Below are 24670 nucleotides of genomic sequence, written 5' to 3'. Positions count from 1 at the left end.
AATGCGCGCTGCCTGTACAATTCCCTGCGCGCTGACTGTACAATTACCCGCTTATACAATTCCCCTGCGCGCTGCATGTTTAATTAATCCCTAAATGACCTCACTTGTCAAGTGACTCCGGAAAATGAACCTCATCTGCTCCTACCTTACTACTAATACACTGGTCCCTATAATTAATCTTGATACGTTGCGGCGGCTATTCCTAATCTTAATACGTTGCGGCGTCTATTCCTAATCTTAATACGTTGCGGCGGCTATTCCTAATCTTAATACGTTGCGGCGGCTATTCCTAATCTTAATACGTTGCGGCGGCTATTCCTAATCCTAATACGTTGCGGCAGCTATTCCTAATCTTAATACGTTGCGGCGGCTATTCCTAATCTTAATACGTTGCGGCGGCTATTCCTATTCTTAATACGTGGCGGCCGCTATAACTAATCTTAATACATGGCGGCCGCTATAACTAATCTTAATACGTGGCGGCCGCTATAACCTATCCTAATACGTGGCGGCCGCTATAACCTATCTTAATACATGTACGCCGCCTATACCCTATCTTAATACATTAGAGTAGAACCTGACTCAAAAATAACTCCTATACCCTATCGTAATGCATGGGGTCTACACCCCCCCCCCCACCGGGGAGACTTGCTCACCCTACTACTACTAAAAAAAATTGAGGCACGGAGTCTCCACAGGAGTTACCCCATACGGGAACCAAGCTTTAGAAAGTACTACCTAAAAAACTCTTAAACTATATCTTATATAGTTTTTAAAGTACATGTACATACCTATCAATCCAACGCCACAGTTGCACTGTTGGCACTGTATGTTCAAGGTCAGCTGGACCATTCAAATGTTAGTTCGCTAAGCATCAAATAGCATAAAAAAAATTATGCGATAAAGTGAAGTCACTTATGGACGACAAACATGAATTCGTTTTTCAAGTGTTGAAACTTGTTTTGCTCTTCATACTATCGTTGAGTCTAATCCACACAGAAGATACTTACCTGACAAAAGGTTGAACCGATTCAAGTTATCGAGTCCTCGTGGACTGGGGAAGAGCGGTTATTATTCCTTCCTCTCGGAGTCTATTACGCGCGATCGTTCTAATACAACGCCTGACTCATTTAGTCAATGCTATAGTCCAATCGGACTTTAATCGTGTATCACTCTATGGAGAATTGCACATCTATTATCCACACTGACCATGGTTACAGAGCGTGGTATAACAATAATTTTAATGATAATAATTTTGTTTATATTAATAATAATAATAATCATAATAATAATAATAATAATAATAATAATAATAATAATAATAATAATAGTCATATTAATAGTAAAAATAGAAATAATAATAATAATAATAATAATAATAATAATAATAAAAATAATGCAAATAATAATAATAATAATAATAATAATAATAATAATAGTAATAATAACAATAATAATAAAAGTATTAATGAAAATAATAATAATAATAATAATAATAATAAGAAAAGGAATAACAATAATAATATTATTAATAATAATAATAATAATGATAATAAAAATAATAATAATAATAATAACAATAATAATAATAATAATAATAATAATAATAATAGTTATAAAAATAATGCAAATAATAATAATAATAATAATAATAGTAATAATAACAATAATAAAAAACGTTTTAATGAAAATAATAATAATATTAATAATAATAATAAAATAATAATAATTATTAATAAATATAATTGAAAAAAAAATTACTATTATAAGAATAATAATAGCAATGAAAACAATAATAAGAGTTATTATAACAAAATTAATAAGAATACCAATAAAAACAAATCTAATAAAAGTAATAAAAACACTAATGATAAAAATTTTATAAAAATCATTTTTGTGTAAGGAAAGTACCAACTGTGTATATTGCTAACAAAAACTAAGATTAGCAGTGAATTGACCAACACGAGAAAGATTTAACTCTCTTTGAAACGACTATATTTTGATCATGTAGGACACTGTGTGCGCTCCGATCGGAGCTTATGAAGGGTGACTGATGCAACCAGTTAATCATAAAAGCGCAACGCGCAACGTACATATTTACATACAACAATGAGAATAATATCATAACAGACTGAGTTTAATAGAGTTAATAATAATACTCTCAGGTTCTTGGTTACAGTGTGAGTCTCTAAGCCTGATCCCTACCACATTCCACGTCGAGAAGGAATCAGCTAACTGATTCTTGTAGTCGTCCGGACGCGGCTTTGTCTCGTATGCTGTGTTCCGGCTTCTCCAGGTTGTTGCCGATATGTGGCGGAGAGCAGTCCACAGGGGATATCGGAGCTGACATGTTTTCCCGAGTGGGAAAGAAATGAACAGAGGTAGTATGAAAAGACGAGTGGGTCTCCTGAAAATGCGAGGACAGGATCACAATCGATTGGCCGAAAGGTGTCCAAATGGGAACCAGTGAAAGCTTGGGTCTAGGAGGGGTATCTCCGGAAGAGTCCACGAGGTCAACTACTGTAGTTTCGTTGATAGCTGGGGTGAAGGTAATTGCGAAAGCGTGTTCTCAATGTGCAATTTCCTGACGCTTGCCTTGACGTTGGAGTTGCTGATGTTGCGCATTCGTGGAGATTTTGCAATCTCAGAGACCGTGCTCTTGGCTGGAGTTGTTGACATAAAATCTGCGGTGGATGATGATGCAGCTATAACGTAAGGCTTGGATTTCCTCGGGGAGCAAGAATGAAAGATGCGTGTTCTGAGCTCTCTCTTGAGTTCGGCGATATTGATCTGGCTTTGAGATGATTCGAAAACTTTGCCCTGTTTCAAGGCTGCAATCTGCGCTTTTATTAGCTCCGTGTTGGCGGTTTTGCGTGCTGCTGAGATGGTGGCTTTTTCCCATTATCTTTCCTTTTGCCCTTTTGGTCTGGTCTAGAGGACTTATTCTTTGTGGTCCTTTTCATGGATTGCGTGAGTGGTACACGGTTGATAGGGGATATACTAATGAACGAAGTGACCGAATGGATCAAAGATGGTCTGGGATAATCAATTGGGGTAGATGTGCCCTGTTCCTGTTGCGAATAAGCGGGACCAGCAGAAGCTGACGAAAGACTTGAAGCGTCGGAATGTCCAGCACTCTCCGACCGGGCGTCCTTCCTTGCTTGTGCCTTCGCGGCTAAACAGAGTTTTGCGGTCTTACGTTTGTTTCTATTATATTCTCCTACTGTTTGGAATGCAAAATGTTTTATTAAACGGAGTTTGGGTTAAGGGGGTTTTGGTCGGGTTTCCGTGGAAAAAGCTATGTCGCTGTTACGTATTACTGTGTTTTTGCGGTTATGTGTGTCGGTGGTAATGGTGTGGGGATTATAATCAACAAATTTTCCGTCTGGTATATTTGATCAAAGGCGCTTTAATGTGCCCTGGAATCAGGATTTTGTCTTCTAATTGTCTTACGTACTAAGTAGCGTCGAGTTTAATCTATTATTGTTATTTTGTCACTTATTTTGAATTCTAATTTGGAGGGAACTTTTGTACCCTTATGGATGAAGTTGAGTGGGGCGTCATTGGAGTCCAATTTTTTCCCTGTCCTTGATTCACCGCTGGAGGTCTAATTGTAGGGAGACGAAACTATTGGTACTTCTGGTCTGTATTGTATGTCCAGGTTACCCTCGGAGTTTGTGTCCCGGCCCCAGATTGCTGCTGGTGTCAGAGTGGGGTTTTGCAGGAGCCGTTTGTCAAGGTAAACAGTTTTATTTTATTGTATGATAAATTGTTCGTAGAATAATGTGCTTGCAGGCTAAATAGTTCTGTATTTTTGTGTCTCCCGAAGTGTGCTTCGAATGGAGAAATTTTTCATTTTTAATACTTGATTGGATATTAGCCTTATTGATTCTATGATTTACGAGGTTTTTTGGGCCATTATGGTGTTATTCTGCATTGGATCAGTATTCGTGGACGCAAGTCTTCTTTTTAGTGTTTAGATTAGACGTACGACCATGCCTGAGGCGCGATGGTCGTGGTTTGGGGAAGGATGAGTTTGATGTTTTTGATCTTGCAGTAAATTTTGAAGGCTCTGGATTTGAAAGCTTGAGCTTGGTCCCAGTGTTTGCGGCGAGGAATGCCGTGAAAAGAACTGTATTGGTTTATGAATAGATTTTATCTTGATGTTCGGTTCACGGAGGCTAAGATGTAGTGTTCAATATTAGGGCTTGATGAGTCTTTTATGGGTCCTGTAAAATCCAATTGAATTTCCTCGCTTTAATGTGCCCTGGAATCAGGATTTTGTCTTCTAATTGTCTTACGTACTAAGTAGCGTCGAGTTTAATCTATTATTGTTATTTTGTCACTTATTTTGAATTCTAATTTGGAGGGAACTTTTGTACCCTTATGGATGAAGTTGAGTGGGGCGTCATTGGAGTCCAATTTTTTCCCTGTCCTTGATTCACCGCTGGAGGTCTAATTGTAGGGAGACGAAACTATTGGTACTTCTGGTCTGTATTGTATGTCCAGGTTACCCTCGGAGTTTGTGTCCCGGCCCCAGATTGCTGCTGGTGTCAGAGTGGGGTTTTGCAGGAGCCGTTTGTCAAGGTAAACAGTTTTATTTTATTGTATGATAAATTGTTCGTAGAATAATGTGCTTGCAGGCTAAATAGTTCTGTATTTTTGTGTCTCCCGAAGTGTGCTTCGAATGGAGAAATTTTTCATTTTTAATACTTGATTGGATATTAGCCTTATTGATTCTATGATTTACGAGGTTTTTTGGGCCATTATGGTGTTATTCTGCATTGGATCAGTATTCGTGGACGCAAGTCTTCTTTTTAGTGTTTAGATTAGACGTACGACCATGCCTGAGGCGCGATGGTCGTGGTTTGGGGAAGGATGAGTTTGATGTTTTTGATCTTGCAGTAAATTTTGAAGGCTCTGGATTTGAAAGCTTGAGCTTGGTCCCAGTGTTTGCGGCGAGGAATGCCGTGAAAAGAACTGTATTGGTTTATGAATAGATTTTATCTTGATGTTCGGTTCACGGAGGCTAAGATGTAGTGTTCAATATTAGGGCTTGATGAGTCTTTTATGGGTCCTGTAAAATCCAATTGAATTTCCTCGCTAGGCGCTTTTAATATGGGGAGGGGGCCTAATTTAGCTTCAGGGGTTAAAGGTTTGAGATTTCTCCTTTGTTCAAGGCATTGCTCGCAATTTTCAGCCCTTAGGGCCATGATGGGATGGATTTGAGGGAACCAGATAACGTTAGCAAGAAGAGTTGATCCAAGTTGTCCGGGATAGGGGCGATGGACTGCATTAATAACTAATTTTTGTAGTTGACATGGTATAATTAGTTTGCCGTCATAGATAAGGCAACCAGATGTGGCAACTGATAGAACATTTCTCAAATTGAAATAGTATTTGAACAACTATTCTAATTCTTCCCACTAATGGGTTTTAACAATTTTGACAAGGGCTTGCAAGTTTTTGTCTGTGAGCGCAGCCTCTGCGAAGAAATCCTCACCGGAGACGCGGGAAAGATTGCGGCGATAATCTGGGGGTATCCGTTTTCGACTTCGAATAGGGGAGCATGACGAGTTTCATCGATTGGGAAGCGGCCTAAGCCGACTTTAGAAGTTAGGGGGCAGTCTTCAGCTTAGGTGGATACAGATACTGGGTTAGTAGCACGTTTTGGGGTAGTGGAAACAGTTTGGCTCATTGCTTTAGGAACGTTTGGTTTCCTTTTACGTTTGATGATAGGCATTTCAAGCGTGTTTATGAGGGGTTTGTTGCGAGTAATTACGTTAATCTTGTTCAGTCAATTTTGTGATGGCAAAGAAAGAGAATTAGGAAACGACTGTATTGGTGTAGCGAAGTGGCAAAAAGCGTTCGCTTTATTTTGTCGCCTTACGTCAAATGAATTAAGCGTGACGCCGAGTGGAGTGTTATGATTGACTGGAACTTTGTGTTTTCTCTTGATTGAGGAGTGTAAATGTGAAGTCCTTTATTCTGTTTACTAAGAACAGCAGTTCATCTAGGCTAATGGGTGGAATTAAGTGTGGTTTTCTGCTAAGTAATCCGTGAAACCCATTTCTTTACCAGTTAAAGGATATATGGAGGATGTGTAAGATAGTAATCTATCTACCAAGCGAGTGACTTGGCTCTGGCGAGATTTATTGCCCCGATTGCATTTAAGAGCCGAAAGGAAAGCTGTTTGGTCCATTATGAGTTCGAATGTTGTTCCTAGTAGATAATTATTGAAACGTTCTGTTGCCCGTACTACGGAGAGAACTCTAGCTAATTAGTGCAGTATTTTAGTTCGGCTTCATTGAGGAAGCGGCTTGCCTAGGCTATAGGGAACCACTCCTCGGGGTGTTGTTGTTCGAGTACTGCCCCTAGGCCTGTGTGACTTGCATTGCATTTTAGTCGGCAGTTTTTTTGCTTGTCGAAGTGTTTTTCTCTGTTTCTTTGTGATTTCTGTTTTGATGTTTTCGGGCGCTTTCGTATGACAGTTTGGCCCTTGTATTTTTTTATTATGTTGTCCTTTTTCGAAAGTGGCCGGATTGAGTCCAGTAAGCTTGCTCGCTCGGGTATCAATTTTATTTTTTTTTGTACTGAACCCATCCATCAATTTTTTTAGGGTAAGGGTATTTGGTGGTTTCATCTTTAAAATTGTATCCGTTTTTTTCACTGTTGGAGTAATTCCCGATTGGGTAATTTTGTAGCCCAGCCATGTTATGTTAGATTGGGAGAATTCGCTTTTTTCGATTTTTCGGCGAGATTTTCTTCGTTTAGCCTTGTTAGAACTTTGTCGCTGTCTAATTCGTGATTCGAGAGTGAACCCTTGGTGACAATAAGTATTTCGCCTAGAAAGCTGAATTTATTCTGAATGTTTTTGAGTGTTTGGTCTAGCATTTTTTGAAACGTGGCAGGCATATCAGAGAATCCGTTTACAAGAATCCTTTCGTAGAATCCGTTTACAAATAGATATGTGCCTGACAATTTTCCCCCGAGGATGGTAAAATTGAAGTGTTTTTTTTAAATCAGGGTGTAACGGTTTAACTGCATGCGTACTTCAGGTCCTATTTTTAGAAGAAGTTGACTGGGGATTTTTTTTTCTCTGAAATGCATTTCGCTACCAAATTCATTAAGTTTTCTATTGACTACATTTGATAGTTCTTCCTTTTTATTGCATCGTTTAGGAGTTCTGAGTCTAGTTCCTTTTGATGGATTTGTCATGTTTCACTGTTATGACAACAGGGCTTATGAATAGGTTGTCTGAGCATATATCTAGCTTAATGATCTGTTTGCTCTCATAAAAGTGTCTGATTTTTTTGTCAACTTTCTCAGGCAGGTCTAATGGGATTCGTCGTTGTTTGTGTTGGAAGGGTTGTTTGTTTTGTTTAATCGTTGACTTGGCTATGTGGTTTTTTGAGCTGCATTGTGGAGTGCAAAGGTGGGGAATTTCTTCATTCTAGGAGTTTGTATAGGAGTGTCCAAAAAGATATGGTTTACACTCATACCTTGGGGTTGTAGGAGAGTAACGCCGAGTTTCCCTAGGACGTCTCGTCCGAGTAGGTTGACCGTTTGTGTACTGACAACAAATATTTGGTTGTCTTTAGCTTCCCATTTTCTTGACATTAAGTTGAGTTTTATAGCGCCGAAAATCGGTTTTTCCAGGTTGTTGAAACATCTGAATCGCCGGAACATTTGTCTTGGTCTATCCACTTGGAGTTTTTGCGGTTGCGTAGTATTTTGTGGGCGTGAGCTTTGTTGAGAAAACTCCTGGGGGTACCTCTCTCGGCCATCTGTTCAATTTTGGTGTTATTGGATGTTGTGCGTATCCTTATTTTGTCAGATTTTTTGGGGGAGTGTTTTATGGGGTGTTGATTGTTAAATGACTTGGGTTTGACGAAGTTGACTGTGTTCCAATTGTCGAAAACTTCCTGGATGATGAAAGTGTTTTCTGGGTCAACTGTTTCGTCGGTGGGTTCTGTGTGGGTGTCGTGTTCTGGGTTGGAGTATGAATGAGTGTTTCTTGCTTTTCTTATGTTTCTGACTCTTCAGGTTTGTGAGTTGTTCTGCAGTGTTCAATATTAGGGTTTGATGAGTCTTTTATGGGTCCTGTAAAATCCAATTGAATTTCCTCGCTAGGCTCTTTTAATATGGGGAGGGGGCCTAGTTTAGCTTCAGGGGTTAAAGGTTTGCGATTTCTCCTTTGTTCAAGGCATTGCCGGCAATTTTCAGCCCTTAGGGCAATGATGGGATGGATTTGAGGGAACCAGATAACGTTAGCAAGAAGAATTGTTCCAAGTTGTCCCGGATGGGGGCGATGGACTGCATTAATAACTAATTTTTGTAGTTGACATGGTATAATTAGTTTGTCGTCATAAATAAGGAAACCCGATGTGGCAACTGACAGAACATTTCTCAAATTGAAATAGTACTTGAACATCTGTTTTAATTCTTCCCACTAATGGGTTTTAACAATTTTGACAACGGCTTGCAAGTTTTTGTCTTTGAGCGTAGCCTCTGCGAAGAAATCCTCAACGGAGACGCGGGAAAGATTGCGGCGATAATCTGGGGGGTATCCGTTTTCGACTTCGATTAGGGAAGAATGACGAGTTTCATCAATTGGGAAGCGGCCAAGGCCAGCGTACGAAGTTAGGGGGCAATCTTCCGCTTAGGTGGATACAGATACTGGGTTAGTAGCAGGTTTTGGGGTAGTGGAAACAGTTTGGCTCATTGCTTTAGGAACGCTTGGTTTCTTTTTACGTTTGATGATAGGCATTTCAAGCGTGTTTATGAGGGGGTTGTTACGAGTAATTACGTTAATCTTGTTCAGTCAATTTTGTGATGGCAAAGAAAGAGAATAAAGAAACGACTGTATTCGAGTAGCGAAGTGGCAAAAAGCGTTCGCTTTGTTTTGTTGCATTACGTCATTTGAAATAAGCTTGACGCCGAGTTTTCTCTTGATTGAGGAGTGTAAATATGAAGTCATTTATTCTGTTTACTAAGAATAGCTATTCATATAGGCTAATGGGTGGAATTAGGTGTGGTTTTCTGCTTAAGTAATCCGTGAAACCCATTTCTTTACCAGTTAAATGATATATGGAGAATGTGTAAGATAGTAATCTATCTACCAAGCGGGTGACTCGGCTCTGGCGAGATTTATTGCCCCGATTGCATTTAAGAGCCGAAAGGAAAGCTGTTTGGTCCATTATGAGTTCGAATGTTGTTTCTAGTAGATAATTATTGAAACGTTCTGTTGCCCGTACTACGGAGAGAACTCTAGCTAATTAGTGCAGTATTTTAGTTCGGCTTCATTGAGGAAGCGGCTTGCCTAGGCTATAGGGAACCACTCCTCGGGGTGTTGTTGTTCGAGTACTGCCCCTAGGCCTGTGTGACTTGCATTGCATTTTAGTCGGCAGTTTTTTTGCTTGTCGAAGTGTTTTTCTCTGTTTCTTTGTGATTTCTGTTTTGATGTTTTCGGGCGCTTTCGTATGACAGTTGGGCCCTTGTATTTTTTTTTATTATGTTGGCCTTTTTCAACAGTGGCCGGATTGAGTCCAGTAAGCTCGCTCGGGTATCAATTTTTTTTTTGGACTGAACCCATCCACCAATTTTTTAGGGCAAGGGTTTTAGGTTTAAAATTGTATCCGTTTTTTTTCACTGTTGGAGTAATTCCCGATTGGGTATTTTGTAGCCCAGCCATGTTATGTTAGATTGGGAGAATTCGCTTTTTTCGATTTTTTTTGGCGAGGTTTTCTTTGTTTAGCCTTGTTAGAACTTTGTCGATGTCTAATTCGGGGTCCGAGAGTGAGACCTTGGTGACAACATGTATTTCGTCTAGAAAATTGAATTTATTCTGAATGTTTTCGAGTGTTCGGTCAAGCGTTTTTTGAAAAGTGGCCGGCATATCAGAGTTCGTAGAATCCGTTCACAAATAGATATGTGCCTGACAATTTTCCCCCGAGGATGGTAAAATTGCAGTGTTTTTTTAAATCAGGGTGTAGGACGGTTTAACTGCATGCGTACTTCAGGTCCTATTTTTAGAAGAAGTTGCCTGGGGGTTTTTTTCTCTGAAATGCATTTCGCTACCAAATCCATTACGTTTTCTATTGACTACATTTGATATTTCTTCCTTTTTATTATTAGGAGTTCTGAGTCTAGTGCTTTTTTAATGGATTTGTCATGTTTCACTGTTATGATGACGGGGCTCATGAATACGTTGTCTGAGCCTTTATCTAGCTTAATGATCTGTTTGCTCTCATAAAAGTGTCTGATTTCTATGTCAACTTTCTCAGGTAGGTCTTATGGGATTCGTCGTTGTTTTTGTTGGAAGGATTGTTTGATTTGTTTAATCGTCGACTTGGCTATGTGGTTTTTTGAGTTGCCTTGTCGAGTACAAGGTTGGGGGAATTTCTTTTTTATACGAGTTTGTAGAGGGGTGTCCGAAAATATGGTTTACACTCATACATTGGGGTTGTAGAAGAGTAACGCCGAGTTTCCCTGGGACGTCTCGTCCGAGCAGGTTGACCGTTTGTGTACTGACAACCAATATTTTGTTGTCTTTAGCTTCCCAGTTTCTTGACATTAAGTTGAGTTTCATAGCGCCGAGAATCGGTTTTTCCAGGTTGTTGAAACATCTGTAACGCGGGAACATTTGTCTTGGTCTATCCACTTGGAGTTTTTGAGGTTGCGTAGTATTTTGTGGGCCTCATCTTTGTTGAGGAAACTCCTGGGGCTGCCTCTCTCGGCCATCTATTCGATTTCGGTGTTATTGGATGTTGTGCGTATCCATTTTTTGTCAGAGATTTTGGGGAAGTATTTTATGGGGTGTTGGTTGTTAAATGACCTGGATTTGACGAAGTTGACTGTGTTCCAATTGTCGAAAACTTCCTGGATGATGAAAGTGTTTTCTTGGTCGACTGTTTCGTCGGTGGGTTCTGTGTGGGTCTCGTGTTCTGGGTTGGAGTAGGAAAGAGTGTTTCTTGCTTCTCTTAGGTTTCTGACTCTTCAGGTTTGTGGGTTGTTTTGCTGGGGTATAATATTTTGGCTTTGCGAAATTCGTTTTGCAGATTGGCTCACGTAGCTGAAGTGTCCGATTTTTTTACATGAATTGCATTGGACCTTTTTTGCCGGGCATACTTGAAGATGTTCAGGGGTGAATTGTACCCCACACCATCTACACATTTTCGAGGGAATTGCCCTGCGTTGGGTTTGTTGTCTCCGAATGGGTGTGCTTTGTCGTGGGTTTCGTGGTGGCGTTTGGTTTCGTTGAAAGGATGCTTGGTCGATTAAGAGGAGTGGGTCATAATTCGGCTTCATTGAGGAAGCGGCTTGCATAGGCTATAGGTAACCACCCCTCGGGGTATTGTTGTTCGAGTACTGCCCCTAGGCCTGTGTGCCTTGCATTGCATTTTACTCGGCAGTTATTTTGCTTGTCGAAGTGTTTTTCTCTGTTTCTTTGTGATTTCTGTTTTGATGTTTTCGGGCGCTTTTGTATGACAGTTTGGCCGCGTGTATTTTTTATTTATTATGTTGTCCTTTTTCAACAGTGGCCGGATTGAGTCCAGTAAGCTCGCTCGCTTGGAAACCAATTTTATTTTTTTTGGCCTGAACCCATCCACCAATTTTTTAGGGTAAGGGTATTTGGGGGTTTTAGGTTTAAAATTGTATCCGTTTTTTTTTCACTGTTGGAGTAATTCCCGATTGGGTAATTTTTTAGCCCAGCCATGTTATGTTAGATTGGGAGAATTCGATTTCTTCGATCTTTATGGCGAGGTTTTCTTTGTTTAGCCTTGTTAGGACTTTGTCGATGTGTAATTCGTGGTCCGAGAGTGAACCCTTGGTGACAATAAGTATTTCCTCTAGAAACTTGATTTTATTCTGAATGTTTTGGAACGTTTGGTCTAGCGTTTTTTGAAAAGTGGCCGGCATATCAGAGTTCGTAGAATCCGTTTACAAATAGACATGTGCCTGACAATTTTCCCCCGAGTATGGTAAAATTGCAGTGTTTTTTTAAATCAGGGTTTAGGACAGTATAACTGCATGCGTACTTCAGGTCTAATTTTTAGAAGAAGTTGCCTGGGGACTTTTTGTTCTCTGAAATGCATTTCGCTACCAAATGCTTTATGTTTTCTATTGACTACATTTGATATTTCTTCCTTTTTATTATTAGGAGTTCTGAGTCTAGTGCTTTTTTAATGGATTTGTCATGTTTCACTGTTATGATGACGGGGCTCATGAATACGTTGTCTGAGCCTTTATCTAGCTTAATGATCTGTTTGCTCTCATAAAAGTGTCTGATTTCTATGTCAACTTTCTCAGGTAGGTCTTATGGGATTCGTCGTTGTTTTTGTTGGAAGGATTGTTTGATTTGTTTAATCGTCGACTTGGCTATGTGGTTTTTTGAGTTGCCTTGTCGAGTACAAGGTTGGGGGAATTTCTTTTTTATACGAGTTTGTAGAGGGGTGTCCGAAAATATGGTTTACACTCATACATTGGGGTTGTAGAAGAGTAACGCCGAGTTTCCCTGGGACGTCTCGTCCGAGCAGGTTGACCGTTTGTGTACTGACAACCAATATTTTGTTGTCTTTAGCTTCCCAGTTTCTTGACATTAAGTTGAGTTTCATAGCGCCGAGAATCGGTTTTTCCAGGTTGTTGAAACATCTGTAACGCGGGAACATTTGTCTTGGTCTATCCACTTGGAGTTTTTGAGGTTGCGTAGTATTTTGTGGGCCTCATCTTTGTTGAGGAAACTCCTGGGGCTGCCTCTCTCGGCCATCTATTCGATTTCGGTGTTATTGGATGTTGTGCGTATCCATTTTTTGTCAGAGATTTTGGGGAAGTATTTTATGGGGTGTTGGTTGTTAAATGACCTGGATTTGACGAAGTTGACTGTGTTCCAATTGTCGAAAACTTCCTGGATGATGAAAGTGTTTTCTTGGTCGACTGTTTCGTCGGTGGGTTCTGTGTGGGTCTCGTGTTCTGGGTTGGAGTAGGAAAGAGTGTTTCTTGCTTCTCTTAGGTTTCTGACTCTTCAGGTTTGTGGGTTGTTTTGCTGGGGTATAATATTTTGGCTTTGCGAAATTCGTTTTGCAGATTGGCTCACGTAGCTGAAGTGTCCGATTTTTTTACATGAATTGCATTGGACCTTTTTTGCCGGGCATACTTGAAGATGTTCAGGGGTGAATTGTACCCCACACCATCTACACATTTTCGAGGGAATTGCCCTGCGTTGGGTTTGTTGTCTCCGAATGGGTGTGCTTTGTCGTGGGTTTCGTGGTGGCGTTTGGTTTCGTTGAAAGGATGCTTGGTCGATTAAGAGGAGTGGGTCATAATTCGGCTTCATTGAGGAAGCGGCTTGCATAGGCTATAGGTAACCACCCCTCGGGGTATTGTTGTTCGAGTACTGCCCCTAGGCCTGTGTGCCTTGCATTGCATTTTACTCGGCAGTTATTTTGCTTGTCGAAGTGTTTTTCTCTGTTTCTTTGTGATTTCTGTTTTGATGTTTTCGGGCGCTTTTGTATGACAGTTTGGCCGCGTGTATTTTTTATTTATTATGTTGTCCTTTTTCAACAGTGGCCGGATTGAGTCCAGTAAGCTCGCTCGCTTGGAAACCAATTTTATTTTTTTTGGCCTGAACCCATCCACCAATTTTTTAGGGTAAGGGTATTTGGGGGTTTTAGGTTTAAAATTGTATCCGTTTTTTTTTTCACTGTTGGAGTAATTCCCGATTGGGTAATTTTTTAGCCCAGCCATGTTATGTTAGATTGGGAGAATTCGATTTCTTCGATCTTTATGGCGAGGTTTTCTTTGTTTAGCCTTGTTAGGACTTTGTCGATGTGTAATTCGTGGTCCGAGAGTGAACCCTTGGTGACAATAAGTATTTCCTCTAGAAACTTGATTTTATTCTGAATGTTTTGGAACGTTTGGTCTAGCGTTTTTTGAAAAGTGGCCGGCATATCAGAGTTCGTAGAATCCGTTTACAAATAGACATGTGCCTGACAATTTTCCCCCGAGTATGGTAAAATTGCAGTGTTTTTTTAAATCAGGGTTTAGGACAGTATAACTGCATGCGTACTTCAGGTCTAATTTTTAGAAGAAGTTGCCTGGGGACTTTTTGTTCTCTGAAATGCATTTCGCTACCAAATGCTTTATGTTTTCTATTGACTACATTTGATATTTCTTCCATTCTATTGCATCATTTAGGAGTTCTGAGTCTAGTGCTATTTTGATGAATTTTTCATGTTTCACTGTTATGTCGACGGGGCTTATGAATACGTTGTCTGAGCTTTTTTCTAGCTTAATGATCTGTTTGCTCTCATAAAAGTGTCTGATTTTTTTGTCAACTTTCTCATGTAGGTCTAATGGGATTCGTCGTTGTTTGTGTTGGAAGGGTTGTTTGTTTTGTTTAATCGTCGACTTGGCTATGTGGTTTTTTGAGCTGCCTTGTCGAGTACAAAGGTTGGGGAATTTCTTTATTATACGAGTTTGTATAGGGGTGTCCGAAACGATATGGTTTATACTCATACCTTGGGGTTGTAGGAGAGTAACGCCGAGTTTCCCTAGGACGTCTCGTCCGAGTAGGCTGACCGTTTGTGTACTGACAACAAATATTTGGTTGTCTTTAGCTACCCAGTTTCTTGATATTAAGGTGAGTTTTATAGCGCCGAGAATCGGTTTTTCCAGGTTGTTGAAACATCTGTATCGCGTGAACATTTGTCTTGGTCTATCCACTTGGAGTTTTTGCGGTTGCGTAGTATTTTGTCGGCCTCATCTTTGTTGAGGAAACTCCTAGGGCTACTTCTCTCGGCCGTCTATTCGATTTCGGTGTTATTTGATGTTGTGCGTTTCCAAATTTTGTCAGATATTTTGGGTGAGTAATTTATGGGGTGTTCGTCGTTAAATGATTTGGGTTTGACGAAGTTGACTGTGTTCCAATTGTCGAAAACTTCCTGGATGATGAAAGTGTTTTCTTGGTCGACTGTTTCGTCGGTGGGTTCTGTGTGGGTCTCGTGTTCTGGGTTGGAGTAGGAATGAGTGTTTCTTGCTTCTCTTATGTTTCTGACTCTTCAGGTTTGTGGGTTGTTTTGCTGGGGTATAATATTTTGGCTTTGCGAAATTCGTTTTGCAGATTGGCTCAGGTAGCTGAAGTGTCCGATTTTTTTACATGAATTGCATTGGACCTTTTTTGCCGGGCATACTTGAAGATGTTCAGGGGTGAATTGTACCCCACACCATCTACACATTTTCGAGGGAATTGCCGTGCGTTGGGTTTGTTGTCTCCGAATGGGTGTGCTTTGTCGTGGGTTTCGAGGTGGTGTTTGGTTTCGTTGAAAGGATGCTTGGTCGATTAAGAGGAATGGGTGACAATTTAGATGGTTGTAGATGGCCCTATGATTACCACGGTTGAGTGCAATTTGTACACTTGTAGTGGTGTTCGGGTTTCGATTAAAAGTTTTCTTTGATTGTCAGCATTGGACATAAAGGCTATGAATAAATCCTTTATGAGGTCATCTTCCGCCGTTCCCAACCGACATTTCGCGCCGCGGGCTTTGAGCGGGCAGTGGAAATTTTCGAGTTTCTCGTTTTTCTGTTGCATGTGAACAGGAGGAAGCGATAATACGTGGTAATTATCGGTCGGGTAAAGGACAAAGCGAAATCGTGGGCGAGTTCGAAGGCGGAAATGGGGTCGATAACTGATTGGGAAAAGCGCTGGTGAATAATCCTTTGTCCTTCTCTTCCGAGGTTTAAGTAAATGAGGTTCTTAACTTTCGTATCCGCTTTGTCCCATGGGATTTCTTCTACTGTTGGGCCCTTGAATTTGATCGCTTTACACTCGTTTTCCCAATTGACTTTCCGCTTATTATTCATCAGGTCTCTCGAACAGTGCTGTGCTTGGGTTTCGTTTTCTGTTGGGGGGTTCATATGTTGGTTCAGCTGGGTAAAAGAGGTCTTCTGCCTCTGGCCTATTTCTTAGGAGTGAGTGCATTTAGATAGAGTCCTTGGCCTTTATGGCCAGTTTTAGTGTTGAAGCCAACGTGAGCCATTCGACCGGGGGGTTCATGCCACTGTCCCAGAAGAATGGGATTCCCGCTGGGGAGCGTAGTAAAAGTACTGGAGCTGACTGCGCCATGCTGTGTCGGGAAAATATCGATTGAGTATATTGCTAATAAAAACTAATATTAGCAGTAAAATGACTAACGCGAGAAAAATTTAACTCTCTTTGAAACGACTTCACTTTGATCTTGGAAGACACTGTGTGCGCTTCGATCGGAGCATATGAAGAGCGACTGGTGCAACGCAATGCGTAACGTACATATTTACATACAACAACGAGAATAATATGCTATCATATCGAGTTTAAAAAAGTTAAAAATAATACTTTCAGGTTCTTGGTTACAGTGTGAGCCTGGTACTCGCCACAATATTAACAATAATAAAAATAATAATAATAATAATAAAAATGATAATAATAATAATAATAATAATAATAATAATAATAATAATAATAATAATAATAATAATAATAATAATAATAATAATAATAATAATAATAATAATAATAATAGTAGTAGTAAAAGTACTAATAATAATGATATTAATAATAGTAATAATAATAAGAAGAACAATAACAATAAAAATAATAATAATAATAATAAAAATAATAATAAAAATAATAATAATAATAATAATAATAATAATAATAATAATAATAATAATAATAATAGAAATAATAATAATAATAATAATAATATTTACTAGTATTAATATTAAAATAGAAAAATTAATAATAATAATATAATATTAATGATACTAACAATCAAAATAACAATAATAATAATAGAAAACAAAAATGATAATATTATTAATAGCAAAATAATAATAGTAATTTTAATAAGAAAAAAAACATTAATAATAATAATTTTAAAAACAAGAATAATAAGAGTAATTATAAAATTAATTTTATTAAAAATAATAATAATAATAATAATAATAGTAACTTTGATAGTGATAATAAAATTAACAATAATAACAATATTAAAAATAGTAATCATAATAATGATAATAATAATGATAATAAAAGTAATAATAATAGTAATAATAATAATAATATGAAGATTAACAATACAAAAAAATAATAATGATAACAATTATGATAATGATGATAATGATGATAGTACTTATAATAATATTATAATATAATGATAATAGTAATAATAATAGTAATAAAAATAATAATAATAATAAAAATAATAATAATAGTAATAATAATGATAATAATAATAATAATAATAATAATAATAATAATAATAATAATAATAATAATAATAATAATAATAATAATAATAATAATAGTAAATATAACAATAATAATAATATTATTTATAATTATAATAATAATAATAACAAAGATAATAATGATAAGAATAATTATAATAATAAAAACAAAAATAAAAACAATAATAATATTAATGATAATACTAATAATAAAAATAATGAAAAAAAATAAAACAATAATAATAATAATAATAAATTTTTTCGCATAAGGGTGCCTCATTTATCATTCGTTAACATTGCTCACGTTAAATTCCTATAAATTTGGCAAAAATCGATACATATTTTCCAACTTTGCGGCAAAAGTTTCGTAGACCTGCAGTCTCAAAAAATTAAAATAGACAGACTAGAAAAAATCGTCTTTTCATTGAATGTTGATATGTTATATTTTGAGTTAGAGTTTATATACGTTTTTGCTGCCTCAATTAGTTGCTCTCAAATAACCTTCATTAGAGTGACACACACCCATTTGACCTTATCTCTTTGAAATAAAGTAAATTAAAAGTCAATTTCAAAGTGAGGAAGTCATTTTTGGAGAGTGAGGTAAGTCAAGTGTGACCAAAAATTTATTCACGCGAATGAACAAAAAACGCGCTCCACTAAGCGCGAAAAATGACCCCACACGCGCACTCTAGTTGAAATTTCATGAACGAATGAACAAAAAGCAGATTTGAAGTGGTTGTGACGTCATATGGACGTAACAAGAATCGCTTTTTGAAACAAAATTGCATAATTGTTCGTGAAAACTATTTCAAACAAATGATTCAAAACTCCGAAATGTTGATTGCAATATCGGAAGAAACTGTTACTAACTTTGAAGTTTTGCTTCCAGTTTTATATACTATATTATATTAAAAGCTTACAATATTATACACAGTCCCAACTTGCAGCCAACTTATTTATGTTCTGTTCTATGCTGTAGCGGAAGATGTCATTTTCATGACACAAAGTATTCTATATGGCATAGCTTGCGATTGAGAAGAGTTTCGCTGCTAATTTTTTGCAGTCGATAGTAGACGAAAGTATTTTGCAGACGAAATAAAAAAACATAGCAGGACAAGTCCTGACGTACAATTCAAAGAATTTTCATTGACAAAACAGAAAAACTAGACCTAGAACGGACTATGAGTGAATTGGGAAAACCATTTAAAGTTAATAATCAGATCGAAAAAATTTTTAAAAAAACAGAAAATCAGTATCAAAATGCCGCATGTGAACAAAAAACCACTAGATAAAAATGGAAATTTGGTTCAAACAAAAAACTAGGCCTAGAGTGAGCTGTGAATGGATTGGGAAATCTATTTAGAAGAAAATTCAATCCAAAAAATTGAAAGAACAGTAAATATCAAAGAGAAATTGCCTCATGAGAAAAAAAACACCTCCAGCGAAAAAGCGCACTTCTGTTCAAATATTGTTTTCTCACTCTCCTTGAAAATTAGAGCAAAAAATTTCACGCCGCAAAACCTCGCATTTTTTCGCTCCACTTCCTGTTTCGGCGTGACCAAAATCACAACTCCAATTTGACTTCAAAAATCATGAAAATGTGTGAACAGATCTTGAAAAAAAGACAGCGCCCCAATACAATTCAAATTCTTTGATCTAAAAAAACATAGCAGAACAGGTCCTGACATACAATTCAATGAATTTTCATTGACTAAAAAAACTAGACCTAGAACGGGCTATGAGTGAATTGAAAACAATAATTGGAAAAAATCTGATAAAACAACAAAAAAACAGAAAGTCGATGTCAAAATGCGTTTAGCGGGAACAGAAAACCACTAGCGAGAAATGAAATTTTGTTTCTAACAAAAACTACGCCTATAATGAACTATGAATGGATTGGGAAAACCATTTAGAAGAAAATTCGATCCAAAAAAAAGCAAAAAAACAAAGTGAAATTGCCCCATGTGAACAAAAAACCACTAGCGAGAAAGCGATATTTTGTTCAAACACCATTTTCTCACTCTACTTTAAAATTAGAGCGAAAAAAGTTCACGCTGCAAAATCACTGGCTTTTTCGCTCCATTTCCTGTTTCTGCGTGACCAAAATCACTACTCTAATTTGACTTCAAGAATCATAAAAATGTGTGAACAGATCTTAAGAAAAGACAGCGCCCCAATACAATTCAAAAAATTCTTTGCAGTGTAAAAAACCAAAAGAAGGCCGACAATAGCCCCAGCTATCGCTTTGCGGCTATCAATAAACATATTCACAAATACTACGTTGGTCGAAGTAATAAAGTTTCTTCGGCACAATTGTCTCGTCTTTCACGTTTTTTTAAGTAAAATTTAGAATGGAAATGAGGCTTAGTGATTGCTGTTTACTTGAACTTCAAACAATTTTCCGTTTTCAACATTTAATAAACAGCCATCACAAAATTTTCCTAGGAGTCTTGATCAATATCTTATCTCTGTTTACAATGACTCTCGCAATCAACTCAACAGTCAGGTTATAGTAACTGACCTAGCTCGATGACTATACCATATTAGGGAACGGGCGGCTCAATCTATGAACCACGCGATTCGTTAAATACTAACAAAGAATTTTCGAGCTTTTTTAATAGCCAATCATTTTAATCCCCCTGGTGGGTTAATACACAAGTAAGGCTGTGTTTTACAATTAAAGTTTTTGAGTTTTGTGTTTTACGTTTCCTTCAATGACACCTTGCTCAGGTTTCTTGAGCAGACATTTATCTTGCAAAGAGACCAGCTTTGGTCTCGGCCTATTGATTATAACCGAAAGGGTTTGTTTCAAATTATGCGTTCTTTTCTACATTTTGAAAGAAAAGTACTGCAGAAACAAAAGATACTTTTCACTATAAACAATTTTTAACCAGAACAAAGATTTGTACAGCATGTCAAGCATTATAAATTGTTTTCTTCTTTGACTATTAGTATTTTTTTGCCGTTTTCTTGTTCTAATTTTCGAATATTGAAGTAAGTCCTGAGAAGTTTCTTTTCTAGCGGATGACTCATGCGTACGGTCGACTCAATGGGAGAAAAAAGGATTTTCTCTAATTTTTCCCGAGCATTTCGCGTAATGTGACTCAAAAATCGCCGTTTCGAGATACAATTCAACCTTAAATAATTTAGTTGAGCATCTAAAAATTTCTATATTAAATTCTTTCTGAAGGAGCTTCAGTGGCGTGTGTGTGTATATGTGTTGCTTGCGTGTTTGTGTGTGGGTGTGTGTGGGTGCGTGTGTGTGTGAGTACGTGAGTTCCTCCGCCTGAGAAATTGATTTTGGAAATGCTGTGAACTATCGGCTGCAAATAATCATCAGCGAAAATCTCCACAATCGCAAGCTATGCCATATAGAATACTTTGTGTCATGATGATGACATCATCTGCTACAGATTAGAACAAAACATAAATAAGTTGGCTGCAAGTTGGGACTGTGTATAATATTGTAAGCTTTTAATATAACATAGAATATAAAATTAGAAGCAAGACTTCAAAGTCAGTAACAGTTGTTGCGATATTGCAATCAACATTTTGAAGTTTTCAATCTTTGAATCATTTGTTTGGAAAAGTTTTCACGAACAATCATGCAATTATGTTACAAAAAATGATCAGGATTATTATTGATGAATAGCCACGGCAAAATAATAGACTATCAAAGTTTTTGGGGTTGTTTTCAAAGAAAGATCATCATGTCAGCCATGCCTACATGACAAATTTGAAATTTTTGAGACATGTATCTGGAGAAAAATATATATGACACTACAATCCACGAAAGAGTCTCAACACAAACTATAAAACCAGATCAGGAGCTACGGATACGAAAGTTTAATATTGAAATTATTCCACTGAAATTATTTGTTTCAGTATATAAAAAAGGTCATTAAAATGTCTCCAGAAATAAATTGCCGAGCTATCTATAAAAAAATGTTTAGAGCAATGCGATGGAATACAACCCTTAGTACTAGCTGCGAAAAGTTCTGAGAAAAACAATAGAACAACGGTCTTGAGGAAACAAAAATACAACCAGAAAAAAGACTAAACTGGGTGTTCGTCAACAGAGAATTGGATATTGTAAAAGATGTAAAAACCTAACTCAAATCAGGTGCACACTCACAACAATTTTAGAACTTGCAGAGGATACAAATTGCATTTTCCTGATAAAAGTTCTGGAAGTGCTGCGCAAGTCTTGCTGTTTTTTGTACATTTGTTTTGTTGACAGAAGTTTCCAGTTTCTGCTTGTGTTTTGCCTGTTTCCCGTCGTTTTGTTTTTATTTCCATTTTCAGTTCTAATATCCTCAAGTGTGACTTTGAAACGGTCTCAGAATGTAATTGTCTCCTGTAGTTCCAGATGACTGTTGTTTCTCCTTCAATAATTTTCCAAAAAAGGAAGGTAAAAATGGCAGGATGTAAACAAAAATTTTAATTCTAATAAAATGATATAAATAGCCTATTTGTACTTTGCTCCTAGTCCAGTTCCGCGGACGAACCGTAATCAGCACTTCAGTCAAAGTGAACTGCGAAATAAATCCATAGATAATTAACATCTAAGACCCAATAGTTAGAAAAATCCAATGATAGTGTAGGACAACCACATAAATTTCGATAGCTACTTTTATTGAGAGCTTAATGGGTGAATAAATTTGCACACACAGATGTGCATTGTTTTGCATAATGACTTACTATGCATTCAGACGTTCTCATTAACTTGGAGGTGCGTAAAAGACTGGAGCTGGTGGCACAAATGGAGAAGATTGCTGCTTTGAGAAAATTTTGTACAAGAGCTATCTATGTGCATGATAGAACAAATCTTAGGAACCCAAGAGGGGACTGAATGGGCAAATGTTTGGCACGAAGAAACAGTCGAAACACACGAAGTTAACATTAAGCGCAATCTTTGATCAAAGCTGTGATAAATGGAGAACAAGTTTCAACAAAAATTGAAAATCCCAATAAAAAACAAAAAGAAAAAGTCGGCCTGCATTTCAAGCCATTTCAGGAAATGGATAAGTGAAACTGGAAATCCAGTTTCAGCGCTAATATACTCTGTCCATTTTAGTCAAAATTTTATGGGGAATTTTTTCTTTTGCTTTGAGTACTATTAAGGAAATCAGATCGTCGCTAAACCGTAAATACTTGAAGGCTTAGAACAGTTTGTTCAGTCTTTTTCGAAAAGTAGAGAAAGCCTTGAGAGACTGTTTGTTGAAAGAATTATGAGTCGACCACTTTTCAAACTGGTTTATAAATGCATTCACAAAAAATTTAGAAAGCACCAAGTAGGTGATCAGATCATTTGTACCAAAACTTTTTCTTGCAGTAACCTGATCTTTTCGTTTGTGCCCCCCACCTTCAAGCACCTTATGCATCCCCAGTTTTGCAGAAAGTTAACGGCAGAAAATTTTTCAACCTAATGATATACTGAAGTTGAAACAAGAGAATTGTCGCCGTCGCCGACACGAAAGCAGCCGATTATTTATAGAGGTTTGAATCATGTGCAAAAGGTTGCTTTTCCTAGGTAGAAAGATTGAACTGATACTTATAGAGGAGACCTTCAGTTTTTCCCTTAAAGACACTAAGAGTGGGGCAAACAAAAATAAAGAATTTAACTTCTTCAGGCCTAAGTTTATTGCAGAAAAATTCCACTTTCACTTGTTTTAAGTCTAAGTTCAACCTTTCAAAGTAAGCTCTCTGCCTCGAACTTTAAGTGACCAATGAGGTTTAACCATGGGGCCTCTAAGTCAACGTAACTTTTAGTGACGTTTTGTTAGTTTGTATATCGTAGGTAGGCATCAATTGATTTTTTTGTGTGACGAGAATGATGAAATGGAAATAGTGAATTATTGAAAAATAAGTAATTGAACAAGACGTGAACAATTTTCGATTTTTCGATAGCTCTAGCAATTGGTTCGACAGTTAAAGTCGTGATAACTTGATTTATTTTAGCGTTTCCTTAGTATACTACACGTCAAAAACCATCAGCAAATAGATTTCGACAAAAACAAATTTGGTAAGTGCATTGTTTATATTTTTAGTATATTTATGATAAATTTACTTGAATATAAATCAACTTTGTGACCCCCCCCCCACGTTATGCTCTCAGTTAGAGAGCACGTTTCATTTTAAAGGAAATCATTGAATAAAAATATTTCATGTGCGTCTGGGGAAATATATTAACCATCCGATATTGACGATAACAGTTGTTGGAGCGATTTTTAGATTGATAAATGGTATTTTTCCCATTGTGCTAATATTCCTCCCTCAACAACGTTACTCATCCACAAGCTACAGATTAAGTGCCAATCTATGGATTTAGGCAAAAAGGGAACCTTCGTCTGGGAAGTACAAATAAAGTGCACTCACTAAGCTGGTGGCACAAACAGACGTGATCCGAAATTCAAAAATTATTTATTTCACTTAAAAACTTTGCGATCTGTGTTTGCTATGCTCCCTACAAAAACTTTTAGATAGTGCAAAATTGAAAAACCTGGCAAAATGGAGGAGTCAGTGAAAAAAAAATACTAAAATTTACGTTGAGCTTAGCTGACGACAAAGTTACGGTTTAATTTTTTTCTTATTTGTTCTCTACTATTCATTTTTTTTTCAAATACTCTTCATTGAAGATTTTTAAAAAGCTATAACGTTAGGCAAATTTTTAGTGAGGCATCCGTCGTTCCGTAGGTGTAATTGTTAATTGTTTCTAAATGATGCACTTTTTCACAAACTGATTTGCATATTCTTTACTAGTTTTCTTTTCAAAAATTAACGACCCAAAGTCTAATCAATTCTTTTTTCTAGATAGCAAACAAAATTTGCAGGCTTAGTCATGTCTATATTAATAATTTAGCAAAAAAATAATTATTTTGCTGAAAAATTTGGTCAAAAATTTGTTATTAGTGGCTCTGCAGACATCAATAATTCTTGTCTTTTTTATTGTGATACATGGTAGAAATTTTGGGTCTTTCCCATAATAGGCCCCACAGCTTAGTGGTCAGTTAACCTATAGCCCCCCAAACATGGTAATTATGCCATAATGGGGGCTATAATTTCATGGGGGAGCTATAATGGGAAAGACCCGAAATTTTTGCCGGCATATTTGAACGCCTAATGGAAAACTTCTGTCTTGAAGAAACCAATGAGTTTTGTGTACTCCCTTCACTGTCCTTTTACCTCACTTTTAGACTGCAAACCGAATGATACAGTTCTAAGTGAAGCCAAAGAGCTTGGTATTTGTATTGGTATTTGCGGAATTACAACGGAATAATAAACCAATGTGTTGCATATTGTACCTGATCATCTATCTTTCGATTAGAAAAATTGTCGAAAAAAATTCTGTGATTTAAAAACCTTATTGTTAAGTTAATAACGCGGTAGTGTGTTTCAAAAC

The 24670-nt window shown here is 37.2% G+C and overlaps 1 protein-coding gene across 1 annotated transcript in view; it reads left to right on the top strand.

The window, feature by feature from the left end:
- Window positions 1-23134: 23134 nt before the first annotated feature.
- The window catches only part of LOC142344289 (uncharacterized), a 46140-nt gene continuing 44604 nt past the window's right edge, over window positions 23135-24670 (top strand). The window contains exon 1 of the mRNA XM_075395874.1: window positions 23135-23293. The gene's annotated coding sequence lies outside the window, so the exon portion shown is untranslated. The remainder of the gene's footprint in view (window positions 23294-24670) is intronic.

This window comes from Convolutriloba macropyga, chromosome 8 (assembly GCF_964194025.1).
Source record: "Convolutriloba macropyga chromosome 8, txConMacr16.3, whole genome shotgun sequence".
Taxonomy (NCBI): domain Eukaryota; kingdom Metazoa; phylum Xenacoelomorpha; order Acoela; family Convolutidae; genus Convolutriloba; species Convolutriloba macropyga.
The sequence above is the reverse complement of the archived record's forward strand: the minus strand, read 5'-3'. Positions and strand labels throughout refer to the sequence as shown.